We start from the raw sequence: 14544 nt of genomic DNA, 5'->3' as shown, positions 1-14544 counted from the left end.
CACGGGTATCTTGCTAGTGTATATATATATATATATATAGAGAGAGAGAGAGAGAGAGAGAACTGTGGGAACGTTTAAACCGTCATTAATTCCATTAAAATTGTACTGCAATTTGCGTAATATGTTTGTTCCCATTTTTATCTTCACGTTCCCTCAAATATTAATATATTTTGTACAAGAAATATAGCTGCGACGAGACTCGAACTCCCGTCGTTGACGTTCGTAGAATAGTACGGTGACCACTAGGCCACCACTCCGGTTGACTGTGATATGACTCTCCAAATATATGTATACGTTGCATTGGAGGAGATTCATATATTTTTCGGAAATTGTTAGTTTCGGTCCTGACATGTTTAAGTAAAATTTGTTCGCTTTTAGTGTCGTATCACCTCCATTTTGTCCAGAGCGGTTCCTGCGTCATGGCATTTGACCATTAAAAAAAAACGAATTCGTATTAACGTAAACCCTTATACACGAGTTTCTGTTGAACAACCCCTCCCCCCACCCCCCACCCCCGCCACCCCGCGAGGTACACTGAAGCTCGTTGAAATCGGTTGGCCGCAAGGTGTGGCCTCTCCTTTTAAGTCTTGAAATGCACCATTAGCGATGTCAGAGGAAGTGACTGAGATGGAAATACCTTTGGTAAACTTCACTTATATCGGAAATTTCTTACGTAAGTTTGAATTTACGTACCGTATATCGAATGTACGTAACTCGAGGGACTTATTTTTCAAACTCTGTAGTTCAACTTAACAATGGTTTATGACGAATTTATGACCATGGCAGACTACACGCATGCGCTATACTGCTGTTGATTACGCTGTCGCTTTTTACCAATCAGGCCTTCAAAAAAAAAATTCTAGGTTAAAAGCCCTCTTGTGGCACGCACCGCAGGGCGTAGAGCTACGATGGTGATAAAATAATGATTTAACAAGTGAGCCTCATGGAGAGGTGAGATAGTTTAATAACATGATGTCCGCTCATAATGCATCTCTGGGGAAATAACTTCATCAGCATATCACATGAGCTCATTATTTCATTAGCTAATTGAGGCGTGTTATTTTATCTGCTGCCAACACGTCAAGGTGATCTACTGCCATAGGAACTCGTGAAGTGTCAACTTATCTTTCCCGGTAAATGTCTCAGAAGACGGCATTTAGGATTGGCAGATTTCAGAGAAGACAGATAGGAGCACCTGTATGTGGTACCGCAATGAATCAGTACGACAAAAGTTGCATTAACTGTTATACATACAGGGTCTCTCTTATAAATCCACCGGGCGAGTTGGCCGTGCGCGTAGAGGCGCGCGGCTGTGAGCTTGCATCCGGGAGATAGTAGGTTCGAGCCCCACTATCGGCAGCCCTGAAGATGGTTTTCCGTGGTTTCCCATTTTCACACCAGGCAAATGCTGAGGCTGTACCTTAATTAAGGCCACGGCCACTTCCTTCCAACTCCTAGGCCTTTCCTATCCCATCGTCGCCATAAGACCTATCTGTGTCGGTGCGACGTAAAGCCCCTAGCTTATAAATCCAGACCGTCCTGCGGCGTTTCTGCTCTCCGAGGCCTGACCAGCTGTACGGGAGGTGCGCGCATAGTTCTTGGCTTTGTAAGGAACATGCACGTTTTGGTTTTGTTTTGTTTTGCTAGTTGCTCTACGTCCCACTGACACAGATAGGTCTTACGGCGACGATGGGACGGGAAGGGGATAGGAGTGGGAAGGAACCGGCCGTGGCCTTTATTAAGGTACAGCCCCAGCATTTGCCTGGTGTGAAAATGGGAAGCCACGGAAAACCATCTTCAGGGCTATCGACAGTGGGGTCCGAACCTACTATCTCCCGAATACTGTCCGCACTTAAGCGACTGCAGCTATCAAGCTCGGTCGTGCACGTATTCGACCTGAATCTCAGCTGTTAACATGATGAGACACTTATCATTGCAACACCGCATTTTCGTGTGAACAGTCATAACTCTCGTTATTGGTGTTCATGAAGTTCCTCATTTTGAAGGACGACACCTCCAGCATCTTTTATAAGGTAAAATAAAATAAATGTCCGCCTCTGTCGTATAGTGTTTAGTGTGATTAGCTGCCACCCCCAAAGGCCCGGGATCGATTCCCGGCTCTGCCACGAAATTTTAAAAGTGGTACGAAGGCTGGATCAGGGTTCACTCAGCGTCGGGAGGTCAACTAGATAGAAGGGGTTCGATTCCCTCCTCAGCCATCCTGGAAGTGGTTTTCCGTGGTTTCCCAATTCTCCGGGATGGTGGCTAACTTAAGGCCACGGCCACTTCCTTCCCTCTTCCTTGTCTATCCCTTCCAAATTTCCCATCCCCTCACCAGGCCCCTGTTCAGCATAGCAGGTGAGGCCGCCTGGGCGAGGTACTGGTCATTCTCCCCAGTTGTATCTCCTGACCCAGAATCTGAAGTTCCACGACACGGCCCTTGAGGCGGTAGAGGTGGGATCCCTCGCTGAGTCCGAGGTAAAAACCGACCCTGCATCATTGCATCATTAACACTTTCCTTTCTTATTTTAATGATATTTATTTTTAACTGATTTTATGAAGTCGTTTATCAGTGACTGAACGTCAAAAAAATGCAAACCGAAGGCATTTTTACTAACCATTTCCTTTGAAATTGTAGTAAATAACTACAATATTTGCCCATATTTTCCTGTTTGAACGATTTCGTATCGTCTCGCAACATATTCTTGTAAGATGAAAAGGTCATTTCAACGAAACATGACGTCATTAGAGCATACCTCACTCCAGCCAACGTTGAAGATTCCAGCGTCAAATTTCCTTTAAACGTGTCTCCCTCTAGTACATGCTGTGCGTGTCCTCATTTCCAGGATGACATTGAATAATGTTCAGCGTTGAATCACATGCAGCTCCCACTGCTCCGGGTTCATCTTTTCTGAAGACACAGCGTGTGACATCGAGGACGTCTGTAATTGGTGAGGTTGTACTTTCCTAGTGGTGGTAGTATATTATAGCTAATATTCTGGTGTAGAATATGTTTTTAGCGCGGGAGCAGTCGTGCATGACTGAACAACATTAATAGGTGCATCATGTGTGAGTATTAAAAGATATCAAACCTTTGTGGATTAAATTAATTCCTATTACTATAACCATAGAAACACAAGTTTACATTTTTATTTTAAACTGGTAATCACGCACTCTTAAGCCCCATTCGCAATGCAAACGGAACGTAAACTTAAAATAATAGAAGTTTGCTGTCATGGTATCTGATGGAACCATTCACAATGTGCCGACGTAAACTTAAAATAATAGAAGGTTGCTGCCATGGTATCTGATGGAACCATTCACAATGTGCCGACGTAAACTTAAAATAATAGAAGGTTGCTGCCATGGTATCTGATGGAACCATTCACAATGTGCCGACGTAAACTTAAAATAATAGAAGGTTGCTGCCATGGTATCTGATGGAACCATTCACAAGTGCCGGCGTAAACTTAAAATAATAGAAGGTTGCTGCCATGGTATCTGATGGAACCATTCACAATGTGCCGACGTAAACTTAAAATAATAGAAGGTTGCTGCCATGGTATCTGCTGGAACCATTCACAACTTAACTGCTAGTCTGTGAAATTAAGGGATTGCAAACTCCAAGCTGGTCTCCTGTGCTCCAAGCTCTTGCTGTTAAAGAACCAATCAATCAGAACAGACGTAAACATTGTATTTTGTGCGCGATATAATGACTTCTTTCGATGAAACACTTGTAATTCTCTTTCAAAACAATCCTTGTTTGTATGTATGATAAAAGGAATAATAATTACAAAGACGCTGTGTTGAAAGGGAATACGAGGGGATAAATACGCTGTAGCAATGAAATCCGACGGTAAATGCTGGGAGACAAGCTCGCAGCGCTGGCGGCCGGGCGAGTGACAATCCCCGTCATAGATAAAACAGTGTCCCTGTATATTCCTTAACATTATGACAGACTACCAGTTTAAGAAAACCAATTCATACAAAAACACTTCATCTGAATGTGATAGCTAGGCGCACAGATGTCGGCAAATGAGACCTTACAATTCGTTTTATTAGAAACAAGCTATTGTACCCGTGCTTCGCTACGGAATTCTAGATGAAGTCGTGTACACGTTGTGAATAGGATTTTACTAAATTGATGTTCTTGTTTAAAGGGGCCTAACAGTTGAACTGCATAATGAAACAGGCATTTAAAAATTAAATTATAGGCGCCTTCCTCTAAACTAAACTTTCGTATAACATGAATGAAGTTATTTATAGCCTGTACTGTAGTGCCTTATTCCCAGACTTAACATACCGACTTTCATTACATTATGTTCACCCATTTTCTCGTCGCTCCACATTGCTATGGACTTAGTAACAAAAATCCAAATTCGTAAATATCTCTGTTATCATAGCCGATAGGGTAAAAATATGACATAAATGATCGGAAATTTAACTGTATATAACTTAAGTCATGTATTATTTATCGACAGACCATAATAACATAAATATTTGAGAATTGAATGTTAGGCGGTGCTCTAAACTACCATTTCACTCAGCGTGGATAAAATTATTTATAGCCTAGACCACAGTGCCTCACTCTCCGACTTTACATACTGATTTTCATTCAATTGTCTTCAGCCATTTTCTCGTGATGCGTGTATAATACGCGCACTTTATCTTGAGCCCTAGTTCCCATTCGTTACTATGGAGATCCGGGCTCATGATAAAGTGCGACCGACGAACAGATAGACAAAAATGGCGGAAAATAAAAAGTGCATTTCCTTGTTACTGTGGACACGATCGATACAGAAATACAATTCTTTTTTAAATTCTGAGCAATGTACAGACAAAACTCTTATTTTATAATATAGATGGGGACACAAATCGTAAGATATTGTCACACAGTTCAGGTGTCATCAGCATGTACAAAACGAACTGATGAGGGTCAGTCATTTCTTGAGCAGATTACTGAAATCGCCCTGAGATACAAGGGATGAACCCATTTTCTGCGCCGTTGTTTACCTCGCATTTCAGGTACACAGTTCCCAGGAGCAAAGCATGAGATGTTTCAAGTAACATGAATTCCGCTACCACGTCGTTTGATTCAAACGAGGTATTAAAATATAAAACTGCGAGATAGCCTAAAACCGGACTTCCGTGTTAATAACATGGCACCGGGCGAGTTGGCCGTGCGCGTAGAGGCGCGCGGCTGTGAGCTTGCATCCGGGAGATAGTAGGTTCGAATCCCACTATCGGCAGCCCTGAAAATGGTTTTCCGTGGTTTCCCATTTTCACACCAGGCAAATGCTGGGGCTGTACCTTAATTAAGGCCACGGCCGCTTCCTTCCAATTCCTAGGCCTTTCCTATCCCATCGTCGCCATAAGACCTATCTGTGTCGGTGCGACGTAAAATCCCCTAGCAAAAAAAATAACATGGCAGTGTTTTGATTGACTGCTGCGTACTCTTTACGTACATGTTACGTTCCACCATTGTGGATACCTCAAATATTCCGTTAATTTTACGGTTACGTTCGCATCGTGATTGGGGCTTAATGCATTAATAATGATAAAATTCAAGTATAGTACACAAGTTCAAAAAATATTGTTGTTGATGTTGTTTGAGTCATCAGTCCATAGACTGGTTTGATGCCACCCTTTCATTTCTACGTAACTATTGCATCCTACATCTGTTCTAATCTGGTTGTCATATTCATACCTTGGTCTGCCCCGACTGTTCTTACCACCTAGGCCTACACTTCCTCCAAAACCCAACTGTACAAGTCCTGGGTGTCTCAAGATGTGTCCTATCATTCTATCTCTTCTTCTCGTCAAATTTAGCCAAATCGATCTCCTCTCATCAATTCGATTCAGTGGAGGGACAGATATTTCAAGATTTCCAAACATAATGCAAAAAAAAAAAACCATTTAATATAACACATGTTTAATGGTTTTTTTATTCTCTGCAAGACACCCCCGCCTCTGTGGTGTAGTGGTTAGTGTGATTAGCTGCCACCCCCGGAGGTCCGGGTTCGATTCCCGCCTCTGCCACGAAATTTGAAAAAGTGGTACGAGGGCTGGAACGGGGTCCGCTCAACCTCGGGAGGTCAATTGAGTAGAGGTGGGTTCGATTCCCACCTCAGCCATCCTGGAAGTGGTTTTCCGTGGTTTCCCGGCAAATGCCGGGATAGTACCTGACTTAAGGATACGGCCGCTTCCTTCTCTCTTCCTTGTATATCCCTTCCAATCCCCCTGCAAAGCCCCTGTTCAGCATAGCAGGTGAGGCTGCCTGGGCGAGGTACTGGTCATCCTCCGCAGTTGTATCCCCCGGCCCAACGTCTCACGCTCCAGGACACTGCCCTTGGGGCGGTAGAGGCGGGATCGCTCGCTAATGTTGCTATCGATAAATACTACATAACTTAAATTATTTAGAATTAAATTTCCGATCATTTATATCAGTCATTTTTACCGCACCGGCTATGATAACAGTGATAACAGAGATTTTTTTTTCTTTTCTTTTTTGCTAAGACCATTATCGACGTCGAACGACGAGAAAATGGGTGAACAGAATTTAAGGAAAATTAGTATGTAAAGTCCGGGAAAAAGGCACTGCATTGTAAGCTGAAAATAATTTTTAATCACGCTGGATGAAATGGTAGTTTAAGGAAAGGTGCCTAAAATTTATATTTTTAATACTTATGTTATTGGTCCGCCGGCTCCGTGGTATAGGGATAACGTGCGTGCATTTCACCCGGAGGCCCCAGGTTCGATTCCCGGACAGGCCAGGGATTTTTACCTAGACCTGAGGGCTGGTTCGAGGTCCGCTCAGCCTACGTGATTACAATTGAGGAGCTATCTGACGGTCAGATAGCGGTCCCGGTCTAGAATGCCGAAAATAACGGCCGAAGATTCGTCGTGTTGACCACACGACACCTCGTAATTTGCAGGCCTTATGGCTGAGCAGCGGTCGCTTGGTAGGCCAAGGCCCTTCAGTGCTGTAGTGCCATGGGATTCGGTTTTTTTATGTTGTCCTATCAGAAAATACCACTTATAAGAAAAGTTCTACAGAATACAAGTTCCAGTCACTTATGTTTTAGACAGTGGTTATCGGTCCGTATCGACAAGGAAAATTGTGAAGATCATTATAAAAAATGAGAAAGAAACGTAAAGTAACGACCGCCTGAAGAATAAGACAAACTATCCCAGAGTAGGGGGGGAAAAAAACTAAATGTGAAGGCAGACAATACCGAAAGCTCATAAAACTGGTCAACAATAGCATTACACTGACCATTCTTGTGATGTGATTTGTCTCTTCTGCTGCCACTCTTCTCCGATAGATGGGATTACTGCTGCGTCCCGAGTACGTCCGAACATTGGCGGGAAGTAACTGGGGAAGTTAGATGGCTTTGCATATGCTGCTATGTGATTGTCGATGGCCAGACTACACTGGTCATGGATTGTCCCTTCAACGACAGCTACTACAGCAAGTTTTTTATACATTTCAGAATTTTACTAGAAGTTTCCCGCTGGCTCCGCCCATAATGTAGAAAGTATGGTGTTGTACGTTACTACCCTCACGGATGTATTTGCAAAGCTTCGAGTTAATGAAATAAAGCACATGATCTGCTGTGGTAATAGACTGTAATATTATGTCAACAAAACACTTGAAAATACATCAGGGCCGATGACCTTCGATGTTAGGCCCCTTAAAACAACAAGCATCATCAAAATACATCACACAAAGAAATTGAATTAAACGTTCCTTGGAACAACACTACGCGCCGAACTGTTAAAAAGTCCTTCAAAGATCTTCGTCATGGAGACAAATGTACTCATAACTATTCTCAGAATCTACCAATTTAAGTAGCTATTGCCTCAAAAGAAAGCGCTTGATCCACTGAGTGTTTTTAGACCAAAACGAACTGTGTACGTCAAATTGAATGTGCACTCATAACTTTCCTCAGAATCAACCAATTTGAATAGTTAAGAGCTGAAATAATATATATAATGGCGTATGGCCTCCGGAGAGGCCTGGTGCAGGTCTTTTTCTAGTAGACGGCCTATTAGGCGACCTGCATGTCTGTGAAGATGAGGGCCCTACCTAGGATGATTTCTAATGTGGAATACGCCACACACGCCCAGCCGCCGAGCCATTGGAATTAACCAATTAAGATTAAAATCCCCGACCCGGCCGGGAATCGAACCCGGGATCTCTGAACCGAAGGCCAGGACGCAGACCATTCAGACAGCGAGTAGGACAAGAGCTGAAATGAAGCACAGGAGAGCGAGCGAGTGGCTACTTGGTATGTGTCGTTTAGCTGAGAGCTTGCACTCGGGAGACGGTGGGAATGAACCCCACTGTCAGCAACCTTGACATAGTTCTTTACGCAATAGCAACGGGAGGGATCTTTTGCGTTATGAGTGAGATGTTTACGTCCTCGCCGCCGAAACGAGCAACGTAAACTTTTCACTTTATTGGCCATTGTGTACAATATTTTATTTCTTACTTACTTTTACATATTCTAAATGTCTTTCTTCCTTTCTTTCTTTCTTTCTTTCTTTCTTGCTTTCTTTCTTTCTTTCTTTCTTAATCCGTTTACCCTCCAGGGTTGGTTTTTCCCTCGGACTCAGCGAGGGATCCAACCTCTACCGCCTCAAGGGCAGTGTCCTGGAGCTTCAGACTCTGGGTCGGGGATAAAACTGGGGAGGAGGACCAGTATCTCGCTCAGGCGGCCTCACCTCACAGGGGCCTTGTGGGGGGGTATGGGAAGAATGGAAGGGACTGACAAGGAAAAGGAAAGGAAGCGGCCGGGGCCTTAAGTTAGGTACCATCCCGTCATTTGCGTGGAGGAGAAGTGGGAAACCACGGAAAACCACTTGGAGGATGGCTGAAGTGGGAAGCGAACCCTCCTCTACTCAGTTGGCCTCCGGAGGCTGAGTGGAGTCCTGTTCCAGCCCTCGTGCCACGTTTCAAATTTCGTAGCGGAGCCGGGAATTGAACCCGGGCCTCCGGGAAGCATGTTTGCTCCACTCACATCGTCTAGGAGTTTGAGCTCCAAAAGTTAATATAGTCCAGCCTCTGAGAGGCACCTATTTCTTACAAGGTTATGCATAACAAACTTCAACAGTTTGTTTCACATTGGTCAATAAATAATTACAGTTTAAACAGGGGCAGTGAGTGCCCATTCTAAATGGCCTTAATGAAAAAAGAAAGGGTTTAACATGATCGGCCATGAACAAAAGGCTAGGACGCGAAACTCTTGCAAAAACCCTCAAAACCCTAAGAGGGGATATGGTGTAACTTATTTGATGAATATGATAAATAAAATCATGAATAAAATATATATAAATAAAATTACTCAAAAACTTAATAAAATTAATAAGCATAATTAACCGAAATGTCCGTAGTATGGGCGCCAGAGTTCACCAGAATGGATCCCTCGAATTTAGATAAGAGCATGATAAACTGTATATCCCAGGGCGTGTACATAATGCTGCGTACTGGTACATCTGCTGCAGGCCTTACCTAACCTCCTGAAAACGACTAATTAGGTAGGAACTGCACCTAGGTTCATCAATAACACTGATTCTAAAATAGCTAACTATATTCTTAACAAATTCTGTGCATGAGCACCTCATCAACATACAACATTATACATATAATACACACATAAAATATTGCTGGAAGACTCCATATTTACAACAACAATAATAATGAAAATCGTGGGAAAACGAAAGCGAGAACTAAGCTACCATTTGTAGATAGTCCGATGAACAATGTACATGTATGAAGATAAATACCCTTCACTGTCTCTATATCAATTCGACTTACCGATTCTCATAATCGGCAGTTATCACATTACACAGATACTGTACCTTGTACTACTGTGTTCACATTTTTAACACTTGTTGTAAAGATATATACACACGTCTGTCGATCCTCAACATAAATTATGGAAAGTCTAAGATAGCTTTCACCAACATATAATGCTAGGCCGCCACAAGTGCTAACATACTTAATGCGCAAGCACTCTCCACAATCAGCCACTTTCCACGAACATAACAAGACTACGCTCCACGAACGTTTGAAGTCCAGTCCATTGCTGCCGTGTCGCTCCAGTACCGTGTATCAGCACTACTTCCTTCTCGTACAGTGTGTCAGTTGTCGTTCCTTCATACAGTGTTACTGCTTGTAGTTGTAGTAGTTGTCTTCCTTCTCGTTCCTTTACCATCACCCATACAATGTCCCATACAATGTTTCAGGTTGCCGCCGTATGATCAACCTTTATAGACATCAACATCCCCCTCCTCTCAGATGATACGTCTGGATTGGTGCTTGCCAGCCAATCATGGGTGGTCCTCTTCTCAAGCCCAAGCCCTGAACTACTTCTTCCTCCCAAGACAATAACAAACTCTGGGGTATATTCCATGAGTCACCAAATTTTCCTAATACAACAACAAGCTCATCTAATCAGGCTGGGATATATACATGACTCATGAATTTCCCGACACAAGTACATCACAACAAACACTGGGGTAGCCATATGACTCATTCAAATTACCAGAGTTATTAAAGCAATGTTTTCCCACTCGTGCAAAACAAATTACTCGTACCTACATATGTGGATATCTTCCAGCTTACCAATACAAATGGCAAAATATACAAATGAAATACTGATAATAATAATGATGATAATAATAATAAATCAAATACTGACAATAATATCTCTAACTTCTACATATAATTCTGGGGTGTGATATATGTACTATCACAATGGCCCAAAGTTGCAGAGGCTACACCTATTCTATAGAGGGGTGACTAAACGAGAAATATTAAATGCCAAAATGTGTTAAGGATTTAGAGGTTTAGAAAATTTTAGTCACCCCATACCAAGTTAAATGGGAATCAACAGAGTGTGAATACTCTTTGTTCCCTTTGTTTTCATGTTTCCCAGCAGGGATTTCAACAGAGTCCTCAGACTTGCCGAAAATCTACATTGAAACTATTGAATTGGAACTTTACATAAAATGAAAGAGGTTTGAAACCTTCCCCTCAAGTTATCTGTCGGAGCGATCACATGTTAAGAAAACTCTGCCATTACCTTGTTTAGCTGGGCCTTCCGAACGCCGAATAACACGCCACACTCGCTGAACTGGAGCGATGAAGATGACAATACGGCCTTAAAGAGCACAGCTTTTATAGCATTTCGAGGGGAAGTTTCCAGAACTATTTACAGATAGGCTGGATGCCTATACACACCCCCATTGTAATTGCCTAGAGAAAATTTCTGATTGGTTGCTAAGTAAGGAAGAAGGAAACAGTAGTAGTGTTGACAACTATGATACATGAACAAAACAATCTTCACAAACTAAGGTTATCCAACCTTAAAAAGATACTTTTTCCTTAAGAATTAGTTGTTCTTAACCTCACCAGAGGGGGCACTTACGCCGATGGTAGAGACATCTAAGTTCGTCGCCATAAGACATATCTGTGTCGGTGCGACGTAAAGCAAAAAAAAAAAAAAAAAAAAAAAAAAATAGATATCTAAAAGTTGCAACTCCAAGTATCTTACATCACATTAGTTCAAGTTCAGTTACATAGATGGCCTTATACGCACAGTTTAACTGGACGGAGAAGGTGTGCCCCTAGTATAATAATAATAATAATAATAATAATAATAATAATAATAATAATAATAATAATAATAATAATAATAATAATAATAATAATAATAGTGAAATGAAATGGCGTATGGCTTTTAGTGCCGGGAGTGTCCGAGGACATGTTCGGTTCACCAGGTGCAGGTCCTTTGATTTGACGCATGTAGGCGACTGCGCGTCGTGATGAGGATGAAATGATTATGAAGACGACACATACACCCAGTCCCCGTGCCAGCAAAATTAATCAATGATGGTTAAAATTCCCGACCCTGCCGGGAATCGAACCCGGGAACCCTGTAACCAAAGGCCAGAACGCTAACCATTTAGCCATGGAGCAACAATAATAATAATAATAATAATAATAATAATAATAATAATAATAATAATAATAATAATAATAATAATAATAATAATAATAATAATAATAATAATAATAATATGTTACTGCAACACTTGGTTATAGGTCGAGTTTTTGTTTTGGTTATATTAGTAATGAAATAATAGTGGTCTTGGTCTCCTTTATTCTTTAAGGACATATGGCAAGGACGTCAAAATTACAGTTAAAATTAGAGTGGAAGGATTAGTAAGTTTTCAAAAATCGATAGGTGTTACATTTATTATCACAGAATATTATTTAATATACACTGACTGACAGAGCAAATGCAACACCAAGAAGGAGTGGTCAGAACTTTATGCCAATTGCAGGGTAGACTGACGTCACTGAGGTATGCTCATGATGTGAAATGCGCCGCTGTGCTGCGCACGTAGCGAACGATAAATGGGACACGGCGTTGGCGAATGGCCCACTTCGTACCGTGATTTCTCAGCCGACAGTCATTGTAGAACGTGTTGTCGTGTGCCACAGGACACGTGTATAGCTAAGAATGCCAGGCCGCCGTCAACGGAGGCATTTCCAGCAGACAGACGACTTTACGAGGAGTATGGTGATCGGGCTGAGAAGGGCAGGTTGGTCGCTTCGTCAAATCGCAGCCGATACCCATAGGGATGTGTCCACGGTGCAGCGCCTGTGGCGAAGATGGTTGGCGCAGGGACATGTGGCACGTGCGAGGGGTCCAGGCGCAGCCCGAGTGACGTCAGCACGCGAGGATCGGCGCATCCGCCGCCAAGCGGTGGCAGCCCCGCACGCCACGTCAACCGCCATTCTTCAGCATGTGCAAGACACCCTGGCTGTTCCAATATCGACCAGAACAATTTCCCGTCGATTGGTTGAAGGAGGCCTGCACTCCCGGCGCCCGCTCAGAAGACTACCATTGACTCCACAGTATAGACGTGCACGCCTGGGATAGTGCCGGGCTAGAGCGACTTGGATGAGGGAATGGCGGAACGTCGTGTTCTCCGATGAGTCACGCTTCTGTTCTGTCAGTGATAGTCACCGCAGACGAGTGTGGCGTCGGCGTGGAGAAAGGTCAAATCCGGCAGTAACTGTGGAGCGCCCTACCGCTAGACAACGCGGCATCATGGTTTGGGGCGCTATTGCGTATGATTCCACGTCACCTCTAGTGCGTATTCAAGGCACGTTAAATGCCCACTGCTACGTGCAGCATGTGCTGCGGCCGGTGGCACTCCCGTACCTTCAGGGGCTGCACAATGCTCTGTTTCAGCAGGATAATGCCCGCCCACACACTGCTCGCATCTCCCAACAGGCTCTACGAGGTGTACAGATGCTTCCGTGGCCAGCGTACTCTCCGGATCTCTCACCAATCGAACACGTGTGGGATCTCATTGGACGCCGTTTGCAAACTCTGCCCCAGCCTCGTACGGACGACCAATTGTGGCAAATGGTTGACAGAGAATGGAGAACCATCCCTCAGGACACCATCTGCACTCTTATTGACTCTGTACCTCGACGTGTTTCTGCGTGCATCGCCGCTCTCGGTGGTCCTACATCCTACTGAGTCGACGCCGTGCGCATTGTGTAACCTGCATATCGGTTTGAAATAAACATCAATTATTCGTCCGTGCCGTCTCTGTGTTTTCCCCAACTTTCATCCCTTTCGAACCACTCCTTCTTGGTGTTGCATTTGCTCTGTCAGTCAGTGTATCTCAGAATTTTTGGTAAAGGTGTTAGTCAATTCCCTACAATGTGATACTTGTAAGGAAGCTGCTGTACAGAAGAAAAAATCCTTATCTATTCATTTCTTTGATGAATAGGGGTAATATCTATGTTCCTACTAAAGATGTTGTTCACGTGTAAAAATTTACTGAGATGTATTTTAGAGAGAATACATATGATTTAAGCTCAGTGAATAAATGAAACATACCTAATGAAGCCACAACTCATTTGTATGAAATAAATTTGTTTTCAAGTTTAGGCTCACAGAGATAAGTGTCTGTGTATTGAAATATTTCAATGTGTATCCACAATAGTTTTGATTATTATGTCATTGCTTATATATTTGTGATTTATTTTATGTCTGATGATGACATTTTAAGTGTCGAAACCGGTCCCATGTTAAATAAAAGTTATTAGACATCAATACGTAATTAGTTTTGAATAGGTTGAACCTAATACATATCTCATCTCTGTGATCTCAGTTCAGTACGGAAACATCAATGAAGCTCATATATTTGAACAAGGTTAAGCTCACACGCAGTGGACTCGCATATTTATCGCCTTGTTAGCATAATTTCATCACCGTTCTTGTCAATATGCGTGAATCATGCTGTAAGAGAGTTGGATGGAAACAGAACCATAGATCGGTCTTAAGAGCTTGGCTATTTTCAAGCATTTGTAAATTGACATATCAATGATAATTTTTTGACAGTAAAATAAAGGACCTAATAGGTCCAATTAACCAGCATTATTGTTATAATTTAGATGTGCTTTTAATTCTTTTAATTGTCTCCTGTCCAATATTCCCGTTTGGGATATTA

At 42.7% G+C, this 14544-nt stretch overlaps 1 protein-coding gene across 1 annotated transcript in view; it reads left to right on the top strand.

Moving 5' to 3' along the window:
* Positions 1-2931: 2931 nt before the first annotated feature.
* Positions 2932-14544, top strand: part of LOC136866556 (ETS-related transcription factor Elf-5) — a 111396-nt gene continuing 99783 nt past the window's right edge. Inside the window, exon 1 of the mRNA XM_067143635.2 lies at positions 2932-2951. The gene's annotated coding sequence lies outside the window, so the exon portion shown is untranslated. The remainder of the gene's footprint in view (positions 2952-14544) is intronic.

This window comes from Anabrus simplex, chromosome 3, assembly GCF_040414725.1.
Source record: "Anabrus simplex isolate iqAnaSimp1 chromosome 3, ASM4041472v1, whole genome shotgun sequence".
In the NCBI taxonomy this organism is placed as follows: domain Eukaryota; kingdom Metazoa; phylum Arthropoda; class Insecta; order Orthoptera; family Tettigoniidae; genus Anabrus; species Anabrus simplex.
Note: the sequence above shows the minus strand (reverse complement) of the source record. Positions and strands in the feature narration are given on the sequence as shown.